The sequence below is a fragment of the Mandrillus leucophaeus genome, unplaced genomic scaffold, assembly GCF_000951045.1.
Source record: "Mandrillus leucophaeus isolate KB7577 unplaced genomic scaffold, Mleu.le_1.0 Scaffold50, whole genome shotgun sequence".
In the NCBI taxonomy this organism is placed as follows: Eukaryota; Metazoa; Chordata; class Mammalia; order Primates; family Cercopithecidae; genus Mandrillus; species Mandrillus leucophaeus.
The window spans coordinates 7,387,978-7,406,006 of NW_012105365.1; the positions used below are offsets into that span (position 1 = coordinate 7,387,978).

The window sequence follows — 18,029 nt, forward strand, 5'->3', positions numbered from 1 at the left end:
GCTTGGCTCTGAGTAATTGAAAACTCCAATATGCATATTTGTGTCTCTCTCCAATTAAAAAAAAAAAGCCCAGGATAGCTAATCCATGGGTGGAGATGGGATGCTGGTCCATGGGGTCAGCAGGGACTTGGGCTCCTCTATGTTTTTCTCGGTCATCTTCAACTTGCAATTATTACAGCATTGTCCAAAAAAACTGTTCCGCCTCCAGCCAGCACATCTGTATTCTCACCACCTGTAAGGAGGAAGGGATAGAGAAGGATATGTTACTGTTTTTTAAGGACATTACTCCTGTTTATATCCTATGGACCAGAACTTAATCATTAATTATAGACCAATCTTAGCTGCAAGCTTTATATTAGGCCCTGTACCTAACCAAATACTGAAGTTCCCTTACTGATAAGAAAGATAATGTTTTTATGGGGACAATGAGCAGCCCTGACACAAAAACTAAATAGATCATTTTTTAATGATCAAAATTAACAAAATTCATATAAAATATAATTACTTTATGACTTAGACTTAGTGATATATTAAGCACAGTATTTTCTCCCTCAATGGTTATTAATTCCCCTACTTAATAGCTTTATGAAATTTTATATTATATCTTTCCCATTACTCTCTTGTTTTTTTATGTATAACTGAAATAGTTTATCTCTTCAAAAATATTTTAATCCTTCACCTTATTTAGATATCCCTTCTATGTAATTCAATACTACCCATTCCATACTCTAATCATAGGCACTTATAACACTATAATTATGAATTACATGCCTATATCCCTTATTCAAATATTCCTTGTGGACAAGCACTACATCTAACATGTTTTTGTAACCTCAGACTCTAATGTATTTCTGGAACATAGTACATTCAATCATTACTCTCCAAAACAATAAAAAATAAATCAATAGACTGTATGAGGAAATTTATATGCAGTGGAATGTAGAACACTTTGACAATTATTTGGTGCATGTAAAACTAGAAATCAACTATCATGCATACAACACATACTTGTCTAAGCTCTCTAGTTATATAACAGGTCTTTGAACTATTGCTCTACTCTAATGTAACCAAAGGAATACTCCTCCCGATTTCCCGCATATTGAGGAAGGTGAGAGCTTTGAGCCATGATTACAATTTAACCTGTATTAATAGTAATCCCAAAATTCTGTGACTCCATTCTTTTCACAGAGAGTGGACAATGAATCTCTACATTTTCAACTACTTTCATATTCCAGACAAACTGAAAGTGTTTACTCTGAACTCATTGATAAAGGAATGGAACTGGCACTCTCTGACCTGACTGACAAAATGAAGTATTGTCCCAGAGAGAGGATCCTTGCACATTGTAAGACCGTTAGAAAATAGTTATCTTACTTTTATTTATTTATTTATAGTTTTTATAGCGGTGAGAACACTTAACATGAGATCTACCCTCATAAGAAATTTTTAAGTGTCCAATAACAGTATTGTCAAGTACAGGCACAGTATTTTGCAACAGATCTCTAAATAACTAACATATTTGCATTCCTGAAACTTATGCCAATGGATTAGCAACTTCCCATGTCACTCTATCACCCCAGACACTGGCAACAATTATGCCATTTTCTGTTACTAATAATTTGACTATTTCAGATAGTGCATATTAGTGGAATCATGAAATATGTGCCTCTCTGTGTCTGGCTTATTTTGCTTAGCATAATGTACTCAAGGTTCATCCACATTGTCGTATATAGCAAAAATTCTTTCTTAAGGCTGAAAATATTCCATTGTATTTATATATCACATTTGCTTTATCCACCTATCCTGCTGATAGACCTTAAGGTTGTTTCCACACCCTGACATTTGTGAATAATGGTACAATGAACATGAGAATGTATTATCTTGTTGAGATCCTAACAAGTTATTTTGGACAAATACCTAGAAGTAGAATTGCTAGATCATATGATATTTTTTATTTTTATTTTTTGAAAAAAACCCATATGGTTTTCCATAAGAGATGCACCATTTTACATTTCCACCAATAGTTCACGGGAGTTCAATTCCTTAACTGCCAAGATTTGTTATTATTATTATTATTATTATTATTTAATATTAACCATATCAACATGTGGAGTGATAACTTGTATTGTGGATTTTATTTGCATTTCCCTGAAGATTAGAGATGTTAAGCATCTTTTCATAGGCCTGCTGGACATTCGTATGACTTCTTTGGAGAAACGTCTATTCAAATCCTTAGCCAATTTTTAAAATAGGATTAGGTTTGTTTTTGTTGATATGATTTCACTTTGAGTTGTAGAAATCCCTTTTTTATTTCGTAAATTAATCTCATTGGATATCTAGTTTGCAAATATTTTCTCCCATTTGATAGGTTGCCTTTTCATTTTGTTGCTTATTTTCTTTCCTGCACACAAGCTTTTAGTTAGATGTAATCCCACTTGTTAATTTTTGTTTTTGCTGTCTGTGCCTTTGGTGTCAGATTTATGAAATCACTGCTAAGACCAATGTCATGAAATTTATTCTCCATCTCTTCTTCTGTTACTATTACAGTTTCAGGTCTTAAATTTAAGACCTTAATTTATTTTGAGTTTTTTTGTGTGTGTGTATGATGTAAGATAAAGTTTCAAATTAATTGTTTTTACATTTGGATGTTGTTTTCCCAATACTATTTGTTGAAGAAAGTATCATTTCCCATTTTATAGTTTTGTCACCCTTGTCAAAGATCAGTTGACCATAAATGTGTGGATATATTTCTGGGTTCTCTATTCTGCTCTGTTGATCTATATGTCTATCTTTATGTTAATATCATACTCTTTCAATTAGTGTAACCTTGTACTATATTTTGGAATCAGAAGTGTGATGCCTCCAACTTTATTCTCTCTCAAGATTTTTTTTGGCTATTTGGGGTCTTCAGGGTTTCCATATAAATTTTAAGCTATTTTTCTACTTCTCTGAAGACAACAATTGCAATTTTTATGAGGATTGTTTTGTATCTGTGGATTATTTTGGTTAACTATGGATATTTTAAAAACATTATGCCTGGTAATTGATAAGTGCAGGATGTATTTCAACTTGCATCTTTGTTTTATTGATGTTTTGTACTTTTCATTACACAGGATTGTTCACCTCCTTAGTTAAGGTTATTCCTAAGTATTTTTTAAATGCTTTTTTAGATGGGATTTGTTTTGGTAATCTCCTTTTCAGATATTTCATCGCTAATGCACAGAAACACAAAAACTTACTATAAAAAACTTATTTTTGTATCTTGATTTTGTATCCTTCAATTTTATTGCTTTATTTGTTCATTCTAAAAGATTTTTTCATTTTTGGTTTTTGGTGGAGTCTTTGGGATTTTCAATATGTGAGATCAGGTCATTCACGAACAGGGACAATTTTACTTCTTTTTTCTCTGAGAACCTTTATTTCCTTCTCTTGTCTAATTGCTCTTGCTAGGACATTTATTATTAAGGCAGAAGTGATAAGAATAGGCGTATTTGGTTCACTGAATTTAGAGGGAAAGTTTTCAGTTTTTCACCATAGAATGTGATGTTAGCCATGGACTTTTCATGTATATTCTTTATTATATTAAAGTAATTTCTTTCTGTTCCTAATTTGCTGAGATTTTATTGTGAAAGTTTGTTGAATTTTTCAAATGCTTTCTGTGCATCTATTAAGATGATCATGTAATTTATATTCTTCATTCTTTTAATGTGGTATATTATATTGATGTTTTTATGTTGAGTCATCTTTGTATCCTAGATATAACACCTACATTGTCATGGTGTATGAACATTTTAATGTGCTGTTGGATGCAGTTTGCTAGTATTTTGTTATGGATTTTAAATTCCATATCCATCAGAGATACTAACCTACAGTTTTCTTGTTGTGTCATTGTCTTGCTGTGTTATCAGGGTAACACTGGCCTCATAAAATGAGTTTGGGAGTGTTCCTTCCTCTTCAATATTTTGGAAGAGTTTGGGAAGACCCAGCATTAATTTTTCTTTAAATATAGTTGTATTTCATCGGTTAAGTTACCTGTTTCTTCTTGACTTACTCTTGGTAAGCTATATCTTTCTAGGGTTTGATTCATTTTTTTCTAGGTTATTCAGAAAGCATACAATGGTAATATTCTCTCATTATCCTTTTTATTCTCATGGCATCCGTTGGAATGTCTCCTTTTTTATTTCTGATTATTTATTCAAATCTTCTCTCTTTTCCTTAGTCTAGCTAAAGGTTTTTTTTGGTTTTGAAAGGTTAATTCTTTTTTTAAAAAAAAACAGTTTTGTTGATTTTTTCCCATCATTTTTTTATTCTTTATTTTATATATTTTGCTCTGATCTTTATTATTTCCTTTTTATGCTAAATTTGGGCTTAGGTTGTTTTTTTCCCCAATCATTTGAGGTTTAAATTTAATTTGTTTATTTGTGATTTTTCTTCTTTTTGAATGTTAGTATTTTATCACTATAAACTTTCCTTAGTACACACAGCCTTTGCTGCATCCCGTAAGTTTGGTATGTTGTGTTCTTACTTTCATTTATCTCAAGATATTTTCCATTTTCTATTTTGATTACTTATTTGACTCATTGGTTGTTCAAATTGTGTTTAGTTTTCACATGTTTGTGTGTTTTCCAATTGTCCTACTGCTGTTGATTTCTAGTTTTCTTCCATTGTGATTGGAAAATATAATTGGTAGAATTTCAATCTTCTTCGATTTGTTAAGATTCTTTTGTGACCTAAAATGTGATCTGCCCTGAGAAATGCTTTATGTACACTTGAGAAGAATGTATATTCTACTCAATATATATGCTACTGTGGGGTGGAGTGCTCTGTGTATGTTTGGTAGATCTATCAATCTGTACTTTTGTTCATGTTGGCTGTTACTGGTCTCCCTATTATTATATTGCAGTCAATTTCTTCCCTCAGCTCTGTCAATGACTGCTGTATATATTTATATGTTCTGATGTTGGGTACACACACACACATGTAAAATCACAATTTTATATATATATATAAAATTATATCTTTCAGACAATTTTATTCTTGTATCCTTATATAATGTGCTTCTTTATCTCTTGTGAAGGTCTTGTATTTAAAGTGTGTTTTGCCTGATCCAGGTCTAGCCACTTCTGCTATCTTTTGGCAGCCATTTGCATGGAGTATTTTTTTCCATTTCTTCACTTTCAGTCACTGTGTATCATTAAACATAAAGTGAATTTCTTGTAGATAACATATGGATTGATCATATTTATTTCTGATTAATTCAACACCTCAGTGCTTCTTGCTTGAGTACTTTACTCCATTTACATTTAAAGTAATTATTGATTAGAAAAAATTTCCTCTTGCCATCTTGTTAATTGCTTTCTATGAGGTTTTGTTTTTTGTTCTGTCACTCTTCCACTTGTGTAGTGTTCCTTTGTCTGTAGTAGATTTTTTTATATCCTTTATTTACTTTCTCTTTTGTGGTGGTGTGTGATCTATATAAATATATTTTTTTCTTTGTGGTTACAATGAGATTTAAATAAAATTTCTTATCATTATGTAAGTTATTTTAAACTGATAACAGCTTAACTTTAACTGCATACAAAAACTCTACATATTTATTTCTCCCTTTCCCACACTTTATATTATTTTTGTCACAATTTCAACCTATTTATATTGTGTATCTATTAACATATTTTTACTTAGTCATTTTTGATACGTTTTGTTTTTAGCTTTTATACTAGAATAAAAAGTTATTTATCCACTGCTATTATAGCATTTTATATATGTCTATATATTTACCCTTACCAATTAGTTTTATGGTTTGTTATACTATCATGTTATGGTTTAGTATCCTTTCATTTCAACTTGAAAAAATTCCCTTTAGTACTCCTTGTAATGCAGACACAGTGGTAATAAAATTATTCAGATTTTGTTTACCTGGGAAAATCTTTGTTCCCTTCAATTTTGAAAGATAGTTTTAATGAGTATAATATTCTTGGTTGTCAGTTTTTTGTTTGTTTGTTTGTTTGTTTGTTTGTTTGTTTGTTTCAGCACTTTGAATATATCATACTTCTAACTACTGGCCTGAAAAGTAAAAATCTGCTGTTAGTCTTATAGAGATTATTTGTATGTGAAAGTTTCCTTTTTGTCTGATTTTGGAATTTTCTTTGAATTTGACAATTTGATTCTAATGTGTCTTGGTTTGTTTTTCTTTCTGTTTCTTTTCTGGTGTATCTTATTTAGAATCCTTTGGGTTTTCTGCATTTGGATTTCCAGTTTCTTCCCCAGATTTTGGAAGTTTTCAGCCATTATGTCTTTGAGTAAACTTTATGGTTCTTTCTCTCTCTCTCTTGTCTTTCTGAAATGTCCATAATGCTTATATTGATCTGCTTAATGTTTTCTCCTAAGCCCCTTAAGCTTTTTTCACTATTTTTCATTTCTTTTCTTTTTGCAACTCTCACTATATAATTTCAAATGACCTGTGTTTTAGTTTGTTGATTATTTCTTCTGATTGCTCTAGTCTGCTGCTGAAACTTCTCTATTACATTTTTATTTCAGTTATATTCTTCAGCTTCAAGATTTCAGTTTTGTTCTTCTAAAAATTTTCTATCTGCTTGTTGAACTTCTATTTTTCTTGTATTGTTCACTTAAACTCATTAAACATTTTATAATGGTGATTGCATGTTTTCTGTCAGTTAATTTTTAGGGTTGGTTTCTGGAGTTTCATCTTGTTGCTTTATTTGGATTGTGTTTTTTTGTTTCTTCATTTCCTTTACTTTGTACATTGATATGATCTACACATTAGAAAAAAATCACTTCACTCAGTCTTCACATATTTGCTTTGTGCAGTAAAAGACTTTCTTCAATCAGTTTGGCCAGATTATCTATGGATCTCCCAAACCTTTGTGGTAGTCCATACTGCTATCTTAGTTCCCAGCCACCCTCAAGTGTCTAGAGTACAGCAGATCCTGACACTGCTCCAAGATATCAAAGACAGAAGCCATTCTCTGATATAGAAACCAGAGAGTTAGATCATTGGGTTCATTGTCCAACTCTTTACCTCCCCAGGGAGAAGATAGAAGATAAAGTTTTTTCACTCACTCACTCTTCACGAGGCAGGGGAGAGAGTTGATGGAGGTTGCTTTTGTGCTTGTTTAAACCCCATAAATGTGTACAATTGTGTGTCAGTTAAAAAGTAAACATAATCTATAAAAAGGTAAAAATAAAAATATTTTCAACAATGAAGAGAAGTTTCAGAGACGACACAATGTTAAAAGTAAAATAATTTTTAATTTTTAAATAAAAACTACTAGATGTTATTTAGCATAGATTATTCAAAAATATAGGCATGAACATATAATTTAAATTTATGAAAGAAACAGCCAGAAGGACTAAAAATAAAACAGTAAAAAGTAGTTGCTATTAAGAAATAGAACCCATGAGTAAGAGGCTAGAGATGTTGGAAGGGAAATTTTCTGTCTGTGTTTTGTAACTATATGCATTGATTTTTATCTGTATTTCAATATAAATGGAATCTTTAACAATAAAATTTTCAAATTAAACAAAAATGAAATTTAAAAAATAATATTTATTTTCAGCGACTATCAGGCTTCTAGACTGTGATTGGTTCTGTCAGCACTCTGAGAAAAGCAAGACAGAAGTCAGACTCTTGAGCAGCTCCTGAAAAACTTGGAACCTTGAATTTGTGGTCCAACTATTTTCTTTCCAGTGAAAAGCTATGAGCTGAGGCTCTTCTTTATCCACTTACTGTAGGCAGAGTTAGTGAGATGATTTGTGGTGAGTGCCCACATACTAGGTCAAACCACTGCCTTTGTTCACAGTAGCCCTTAGATGTTTAGTGTATGTTGCGTTCTGTCAGTGCTCCTAGACAGGTGACACAAGAAAGCCAGTTCCTCAACAAATCGCTGAAAACGGTGGCATGTTTAATGCATAGTCCAGCTTCCTCCCTAGGGAGAAGTTGGAAACTGAGGGGTTTTCTCACAACTGAGTGGAACTGTGCCATGAATGGGGAATTATAGTGAAAGCATGTCTGATCTATGGTGTGCAAAATAACTGAGGCATGATAAGGACTTCATTCATATGTGGGTCATACTCACCAGACATTAACTGGGTGCATGACATTGATCATCCAGTCTTGAGAAAACAGCAAGCACAGAATGATCTATTGGGACTCATTTTGCATGCACACTTTTCTCTGCCCATTTTCCTTGTTCTCTTTACTCATTTGGGGGCCTTGAGCTCATACTAAAACCATTTTCCTCAAACTTGTCTCCAGTTCTGGGTTAGCCCTGAAAAATCATCACTTAATCCTTCTAGCACTATCTCCTAGATCTCAATACACACCTTATACTCTTTTTATACTCCTTCCCTGACCTACTGCAATGCTAATACAGTTGCAGCCTTAGAACTCCACAGGTTGCTACATTCTCTCAGCTTGTGCCTCTTTTCTTCCTCCTTGAGCTTCTCCTTCCTCTCAGTCCCATGGGTCCTTCCTGTGTTGCAGCCTCACATTACCCATAGTCCTGCATCTTCATATTTGAACTTCAGATTTAGAAGTCCTAAAAGCATTTTTTTCATTCCTTTCTACCCCTAAGTGTGACTCAGTCCTTCTTTGTAATGTTTAAATGTCATAATTTAAAAAATGATAATTGTATTACACTACAATGAACTATTCCTGTGTAACTAAAGACACTGTAAAACAAAAAAGTAAATTGAATTAAACACACACACACACTAGGAGCAAATATTTGCAACATATATTATAAACAAATGATAAGATGCTGAATATCTAAAAATCTCCCAGAAGCTGATAATGGTGGTGTGAGAGGGTGGTACAACTCAAGAATAAAATAGATAAATATTATGAAGGCAAGTCACAAAAGAAGAGTAAGGATACTTAAGCAGTACACAGGGAGAAAGTTCCCTAAGAAAACAGCAATCAGTAAACAATTTAAAACTAGGAGACTTCATTTACTACTCATGAGTGTTGTTAGTGTTAACAAGGATTAGGAGAGTATAACAGCTCCATATATTGCCATAAAGGGTGAAAATAAACATGCCCTCTAGAAATGCTGATGTTGGTAACTTTTTATTGCAATGTATTTAAGAAAATTGGGCAGTGTATGTAAGATTAAATCTCAGTGGTAGGAACACTATTGTGTACTTCTTAATGGCCTATACTTTTCTGATTGATCAATTTCATAGGCAAACAAATAGAAAAGAAACAGTAAATAGGTCTTAAGGAAAAATAAGTACATTGAGTCTACCAGGCAAAATAACAGTGCATCTGTAAAGCAGAGTAACAGAAAGAACATAACTTACATTGTTCGATTAGGACAGTTCTCTCTAACACCTTAACTTTTAAAATTCATACTTTTTATTTAGATAGATATTTCCTGAGGCACAACTGAGAAAAGAGCATTCGAGGCAAAGAAAGGACAGATATTAAAGCTCTGAGAAAAGTAAGAGTTTGAACATTTCTAGAAATAGAAAAAAAAAAAAGCCGCTTTGGCTTGAGTACAGTGAAAGATGATATGGACCTGAGAGAAGATCACCACAGCAAGGAATATTCATTTTATTCACACACAATAAGAAACCAGTCAAATGATTTTAAGAAGGGAAATTCAGAAAACAAGTTTACATTTTAAGATTGCATTAGATTATGGGAAGACTAAAGGAAGACTCTAGGAGACACTAAATTGAAGGTGATTGTTGTTCTTCAGGAAAGAAACGATGGTAGTGTAAGCAGAAGAACGTGGACCAATCTAAGATATTGTTTGAAGTGGAATCATTGAAATGGGAAAGGTTCCCTTGTCCCCCTTGCAGGGCATATGATGGGGGTGTGTGGCTCGCTTCTTCAGTGCCCTGCTGCTTAAACCTTTAGGGGAGTATACAGACGGCAGACTGTGGGACTCTGAAGTCACAGCAGTGTCTAGGGGTGAATGTTTACAACTCCTGAAGCCCCAGTGGGTGTGTAACAGGGTGCTCTCTTAGTTGCCATCTATAGGCAGCTTGTGTTAACCAGCTCAATTAGACTCCCTTATCACAAGGACAGAGGGATTCCTATATACAGGGCTTTCTTCTCTTAGTGTACTGGCGGAATCGGATCACATGTTGGCTTAGAGAATGAGTGCAACCTTTTGTTGTAGAAGTAGCTCTCAGGAGATCCAGGAGCCAGAAGGGAGATGCTATTCCCCTGGAGTCAGGCTTGGCCTGACTCTTCTCCGACCACCCCAGCCAAACTCTGTGTCATTCCACTGGTGAATGGCCTGCCTGAGTTCTGGCATCTGTTGGTGTGCTCCTCCCCTGGTGTGCTCCTCTCCTGGTGTGCCCCTCTCCACAACCAGCCGCTTGTGTCTTCTTCCACTGATGTGCTTCTCTCGACATCTGGCCACCTCTGTGCATGCTAGGGTCTCGGGTTTTTATATACCCAGGATGAGGGAGTGGCAGGGTCTTGGAAAATGCAACATTTGGGCAGGAAATACCTGTCCTCACTGAAGTCCGTGGGGGTAGAACCCTAGCCAAGGACCTGCCTTTCTCTATCCAGCACTTCTCTTCCCACCTTCCATATCATTTAAAGGGACTGTGCTCTTTCCCTCCCAGCACTCCCATATCTTTGTGTCAGACTGCATACAGAAGGTGGAGAGGAGGGTTTTGAAGGGTGACAATAAGCCTTCTCACTTAGGCAAATGTAGAGAGACAAAGAAAACTGAAAAGGAAAAGATTCAAGTAAAGGGTAGAAGAATAAAGAAAGTCAAGTCACCAACATAGAGAGATATGTGTGAATACCCCAAACAGATACAAAACCAATAAATGATCAAAATATATCCAGCAGTACAATGTAATATATAGCTTACTTTCTCTTTCAGTATTTTTTAATATAAAAATGTTTACTTCTTTCAAAATCATTCATTTATAAAATTTGAGTGTTTTTTTATGTTGTTTCAATTAATTTTGATTCTTTCAAATATATATTAATTCATTTATCAGAATTTTAAAAATGTGCATATTCTATTAGAGATTGAATAGGCTATTAGCTACTGTAAGCTTCTATTGATTCTTTTGAAGAATATTAATGATTTTTTTTTTTTTTTTTGAGACAAAGTCTTGCTCTGCAGCCCTGCTGCAATATGCAGTGGCTTGATCTCAGCTCACTGCAACCTCTGCCTCCTGGGTTCAAGCAATTCTCCTGCCTCAGCCTCCTGAATAGCTAAGACTACAGGCATGCACCACCATGCCTGACTAATTTTTGTGTTTTTAGTAGAGATGCGGTTTCACCATGTTGGCAAAGCTGGTCTCGAACTCCTGACCTCAGGTGATCCACCAGCCTCAGCCTCCCAAAGTGCTGGGATTACAGGAGTGAGCCACCGCACCCAGCCGAGATTTGAAATTTTTTGTTTGTTTGTTTGTTTTACTTTGTTTTTTGTTTTTGTGTGTGTGTTTATTTTTTAGAGAAAAGAGAAAGACTTGCAATTAGGTGACGTCCAAGAAGATAAGTATCATTTAAGACATTTTTAAATCAACATATTTTTCATAAGCTGTCCACAGAAGATTCATTGATTTTTAAATCACTCATTTGCTCTTTTAATGATATGATAAAGACTCTGTACCCTAAAAGTAGGTAAAAACAATTACAGTTATAAAATTAGCTAAGTTTTTGAGCACTTACCATATGTCAGACAGTGCGCAAAGCAATTTAAGAGCCTCGTAACAACTCTTGTGCTAAGTATTGTTATTCTTCATTAACAGATATAGAAATAGAAGCAAAGTGGAAAAAATGGTGTACTTTGAAAAATAAGCCAAATGAGAATGCAGTTGTCTACGTGTAGTTCTACATGCCAGACAGCCAGACCTTTCATAAACCCAAAATTTGGAGGAAGAGTGTCCATTAAGGCAATCTTTCAGACATGGAATAGGAAGTGATTCTTATTTGGTTCCATATTATTGTAAAGTAAGTCATCTCTCTCACCTATGCAGGTTATTTAATAGTAATTTTGGATCCAGGGAATCCAAAAAAGACTATATTTTTTGTTGTCATCATGACAGTTGTATGATAATCATATTTTCATTTCCAAAAGCCAGATTATTGGTCTTAACTGAAGAGGGTAGCAAACACATTAAAATAGACTAAAGTTGTTTCAGAAATCTTGTAAGAGACAATACAAGGGAACATATTTAGTATATGGATTTGTTAAGTAAGGCAGGTTTGTATTTATACAAGATGCCTATATTTGAAAACAACATAACATGATAAAACTATGCTTTTTTAACTATTGTGTTAATATGTGTTACATTGTTATAATGAATACCTGAGCCTGGGTAAATTATAAATGTCAGAGATTTGGCTCATTATTTCACAGGCTGTACTAACATGACACCAGCATTTGCTCAGCTTCTGGTGAGCCCTCAGGAAACTTCTCCTCATGGTAGAAGGTGAAGGGGAAGCAGACCTGCCACATGGTGAGAGAGAGAGAAAGAGAGCAAGAGAACAGGGAAACAGGTGCCAGACTCTTAAACAACTAGCTCTTGCATGAACTGATAGAGTGATAACTCACTTGTTACCACAAGGATGGCAAAGTCATTTATGAGAAGTCCACTTTCATGATCCAAACACCTTCCACCAGGTCCACCTCCGACACTGGAGGCCACATTTCGACATGAGATTTTGAGGGTACACACATCCAAACCATGTCAGTTTTCATACTATAGTCAACCTAAATATGTTATGTTTAATACATCAGTTTCTACTTTATACTTATAGATACTGATGAAAATACCCAGAGGAAAAATGATTCTAATATTCATGCAGTTAAAAACAAAACAAAAATTAAGTTATATATTAGTAGTTTGACAAATTATCAAACCCACAGACTTTTCATAAGGAGTAATATATCTCACTTTACCACAGTAAAAGATTGTAAGGTTGCATTTGTCTTAGGACATCAAAAGCTTTTACTTCCTTAAAATTGAACTCATAGGTTACTATTTCCTTCCAATTTTTGAAAATCTCAGAGCACAGAACACTCCACACACAAAAAAAGTTAGTATTTTTATCTTTTCTCTGTAAGATTCCCTTCAGAATCTATGTAAGGTTCTTTTCTGCCAAAGGAAGATATGCTTGCCTATAAAAATGTTTAAGTTGATTTTTCTTATAATATCAGGATCTATGAAATACTAAATTTACTATAGTTCCTGTCTCTTTTTCTATTCCAAGCAATGTTTTCAAACTAACAAACTATGGATTTAGCTTATTCTCAGCAATGCCCAAACAATATGAACAATCTTTTTATCTTATTGTTTGACAGCATGTATTGATCCATATGCCTAGTCAGTTTAAATGCACTATTGCACCATAATATATAAGATATAACTGCTCCCGTAAGACTACACTGCTAGAAATAAAAACAGCACATTTCCAAATATGAAAATTATTTTTAAACCTCCCTTACTAATAGCATCATTTGAAAGATATTTGTTATCTTTAAATGAAACTTTTGAATTCTTTATAATGGTATGAAGTCTTTACTATTCTTAAAGGGATCTTTCACCATTCAGATGACCTTTGTTAGAATCCTAAAAAGTTTGGCTATTTTTGGTTTTCTTTTGTTAGTTTTTACATCTAAACAATTTTTCATTTGCACAAGAAGGGACTAGAGACCACACAGGCCTAGCATATTTTGGGGCATTGGTATTCCTTTTAATCTTTACCTTGTAGCTCATATCAAAGCTGTAATTGTTTGCTAGCCAGCAAAATCTAATGGCTCCCTCTGGTCAAAAGCTGTCAACAGCAATCTATCCAGCAGTGGGGGCATTGCCTGAAATAGAAAAAGCATCACATATGGTCGTATTCCTTGGTGAACTACAAACAAGGTAAGGCTTAACATTTTCAAACACAAAACCATTACTAACTCCACATAGTAAGACTGGGGCACTAACATATCATTGCTAGAGAATTTTGCTTTTTGGTTCATTACTGTCCTGTAGGTCAAAGAATATAGCAAGATAGTACAAGTATTTACACTGTTTTCTTTTTTTTTTTCTTCCCTTGATTTCACAGTATAGCAATAAGTCTCTCTTAGATGTTAGATCATGATTTATTAGGTGTCCAAAAGCAAACCCATACTCCAAAATGTATAAAGAAAACAGGCCTCAAATGATCAGTCCAGATTTCCTGCTAAGTGTAAAGACTGCTAAATTCATTAGGAAATCTAACAAAGAAAAATACTACGTTTTTTTTTTTTTATTTGCTCCAAAAGCTGTAAAGTTCTGTTTAGAAATTTCTGAGGTAGGTGGTTTATTTAACATTTGTATTATCACAATAGTATTGTATAATCCTCCTGACACAGTTCAGTGTAATGACTCTAAACATCAAACCAGCTATCGAACATCATGCTGAGTTTCCCATCCAGGCTAATTAGAATTCTTGTCTTCTTAAAACATTTGCACTCTGGGCATTCCAGTGGTTTTTCCACTTGTGGCTGGGCCTTTGGATATTTCTAAATCAGAATGAGCTGCATGCCGCTAGCTTTACATGCCTCTTGGTTCCTTCTGCCCTCTCACCTGAATGTCAGAAATCTTTTAGTAATTCCTCAGAATGAAATCAAAGAGTTTCTCTTAGCTCAGTTTAGAGGCATCCAAATGGAAGCAGCAAACTAAAAACAGAACATTCACCCAGTAGTTTTTATACATTCTAGAATCTCCTCTTTGTTAACCCACTTTATATAATATATAATATAGGATGGATTGTGGATTGTTCTCTTATTAGAAGCAAAATAATTCATATATAAATAAGCTATGCTGCACTTCATGTAGTGCATAAAATATGCGTTCAATTTCAATTCATCTAAAAGAATGATAACATAGGAGTAGACTTCAGGTAATAAAAGGAAGAAGAAAATAGTCTTGGATCAGTAGAAGAGGAACTCATTTTGTACACATTTGACATGAAGAATAGACAGTGTACAATGTAAAAGTAAGAATTTGTACTGCTCTCTGTCTATTATGAGATATAATAAGGTTCTGAAAGTTCCTGCAACAGAAGCATATGGTGTGTGTTTTTACTAACATTTTTCTAATGCAAAAATGTCCATGTACCACTGGTAGGAAATTCATTCCTCAATATAAAGTTTGGGCAACTCATTAAATGTTGTGTCCTTTTGTGAAAGTCTTCAAAGCATACAGGCCCAATTCCATTTCAGAGATTAATATAAGCAACTGATGAAAAGTTTTATTGGAATCTGCCATTGGTTTAATCACACTAATTCATCTCAGAGCTGAACTAAAAATGGGATAAGTCTTTAGTAAAATTCAAATGCAAAAGCATGGCTTTGGTTAAGTGAAAGTATGACAACATATTTGGTATTTTGTCTGCTTTCCTGACACATTTCGCCAAGGTTCAGTGAACTGGTAGTATGTTTTGCTCATTATAACATCTTCAAGTATTTCTAAGATGTCTGGGGTTTGGCATGCTCCAAAGATACCTTGCCAAGCTCATTTTCCACTATTATTTACACCCATATATTTTTTCAAGGAAACAGTTTGAATGTTTCTGATTACATAGAGCTATTGAATGTACAAATGGCCCCATTTAATACACTATAAGTAACTTAATTCAGTTTTGGGGGGAAAAATAAAAAATAGTTTACATTTGCTAATAATCTAAATTTTGAGAGATTTGGATTGTATCTAACCTTAAATCAAAATATCGTTAAATCCTATAATTGAATAAGACACATTATTATCATGCTTAGCCTCCATGCCATTTTCCATTCATTTTGTCATCTCTGTCCGATTTACCGTATCTCATCCTATACAACATTTTAAGTACTTTAACATATGTATGTCATTTCACTACCAATGCTTTCCTGATTACCTTTTAAGTAATATAAGTTGGTAATAATAGTAATTGTTTACAGAGAAGGCTACAATTCCTCTCGCCAAAAACCATACCAAATAATAGGTGGAATTGTTTATGTGCTTTCCTTAGGCACTATATGTTAAATAGTATATTAAATATAATGTCTAACTGTGTATAAGTATATATCACATGATACTGCAGATGGGCAGAGAAGTGCTGCGTCCAGAAGGGTGGTTCCTTGGCCAAAGCTCCACCCTTGAGTCTGTGCCCACTGACCTACGTGAGGACAGGCACTTTTGTTTTCATGCCCAAATGTTGCTTTTCTAAGACCACCCTGGCCTACCACGCCCCCATAACCTATAAAAACCCCGAGATCCTAGTGGGCACAGACACAAGCGGCTAGATGTCTAGAGGAACACCCTGGCAGAACCCATTGTCAGATCCTGGAAGGCCATCCATAGAGGAATGATGCAGACGTCAAGGCAGAAGGAGAATCTGGCGGCTCAATTCCAACTTCCCACTCCATTCCCTGCTGTCCTCCCCATTCAACTCAGTGAGAGCTACTGAGAGCTACTTCCACTCAACAGAACTTTGCACTCATTCTCCAAGCTCATGTGTGATCCGATTTTTCCAGTACACTAAGGCAAGAACTCAGGATACAGAAGCCCTCTGTCCTTGCGAAAAGGCAGAGGTTCTAATTGAGCTGATTAACACAAGCTGATTAATGCAAAGGAGAAACAGATTCCAGTTGACTATTTTTAGAGTCTTCTAAGGAAAGAGACAACACAGGCTCCCAGAATATATATTTTTTAAAACCCACGATAATCTAAACAAATTTGAAGTGCTTGTTCCTGAATTATTTTATTGAAACTTATCAGCATCTCCTCTATCAACATTTCTTTCCTTTTGAAAGGCACTCTACATGACTTTGTGGGAACCTATGGACAGTGTTCTTCAAACTGAGAGACATGTGTGCCCTGGAATACATACTTACCAAGGGAGAAGCTGACATGGACACTTTTTAGGCAGTCACTTTCCAGATCATATTCTCACTTTCATAGATACTATTTGCTAAAGCCTGAGAAGACACTTGCTATAAAGATGTTCTGTCAGTTTCCACACTTTCTGACCAACTCCCTGCCATCATTCATTCTCACTTACTTTGTACTACTAAACAAAAAACAATTAAATTTACTGTTGCCTAAGAAGCATCCTTTAACTTCTAACATGTGTACGAAAACTAAGACATTTGACAGATCTTGATCATGTCAATTTTTAGACTTCCCCAAAATTGAAAGTGTGCATGACTTTGCTGATTGGATAACAAATGCTTTTACAATTCAAGTGCTTTCCAATATTTGCTTTCAACAAAATTGAAAGATGGTCAAATACGGTTGTCAGTTAATAAATCATTAAAAGTAATGTTTGGTAAATGATCACAATACAGTTTCCACATACAATACAAAAGGGATTTAGGTAATTAAGTGATACAACTATGTTAGAATTCCTTGTATTCCCATCTATTTATTTATTTGAAATATGAAAAATGTTAGTAACTACTGACATTTCTGAAAATAAAAAAGGGAAAACAATTAAGGCTGCATCTTGGATGATTTTAGAAACAAGTCATATTTACCCATGCATGCATAAAATAATTAGAGGGAAAATATCCATGCTCTCATTAAAAAGTGAAAAAAAAGTTTAAAAATTATTTATCAAAACAAGTACTATATATATTCAATTATTCTATTAAAACTGAATACAAAAATATTTTTGAAACTCATAGTTTACAATTATCAATTTAAAAACTTTTTCACATATTTTTGTTGAATGTGATTTTATTTTTTTGCAATTTGCCTTGTCTGCCTAGAATAAGGGAACAAGTAAAAAGAAAAATTGTTTAAATCATTCATTTGTCAAGTAAAAAAAAATTGTTTAAATCATTCATTTGTCATTAAAATGTCTACTGATTATATGATGGTTTGATATGATTTGACATAATAAGTATTAATACTTGTATCATTATTAAGGCAAGTTTAGACCCTTACCTTAATAATGATATTAAGTATTAATATAATTATAAAAATAAAAGTAGAGGAAAACAGAAAACTACAGATAACTTTTTTAAAAATTAAGCAACTATAATTCTAGCTGCCATAACATATTTTCAATG

The 18,029-nt window shown here is 33.9% G+C and overlaps 1 long non-coding RNA gene across 1 annotated transcript in view; it reads right to left on the reverse strand.

The window, feature by feature from the left end:
• The window catches only part of LOC105550961, a 54,640-nt gene that overhangs the window by 23,517 nt on the left and 13,094 nt on the right, over positions 1 to 18,029 (reverse strand). The window contains exon 2 of the long non-coding RNA XR_001007806.1: positions 13,708 to 13,814. This is a non-coding gene — a long non-coding RNA (uncharacterized LOC105550961). The remainder of the gene's footprint in view (positions 1 to 13,707; positions 13,815 to 18,029) is intronic.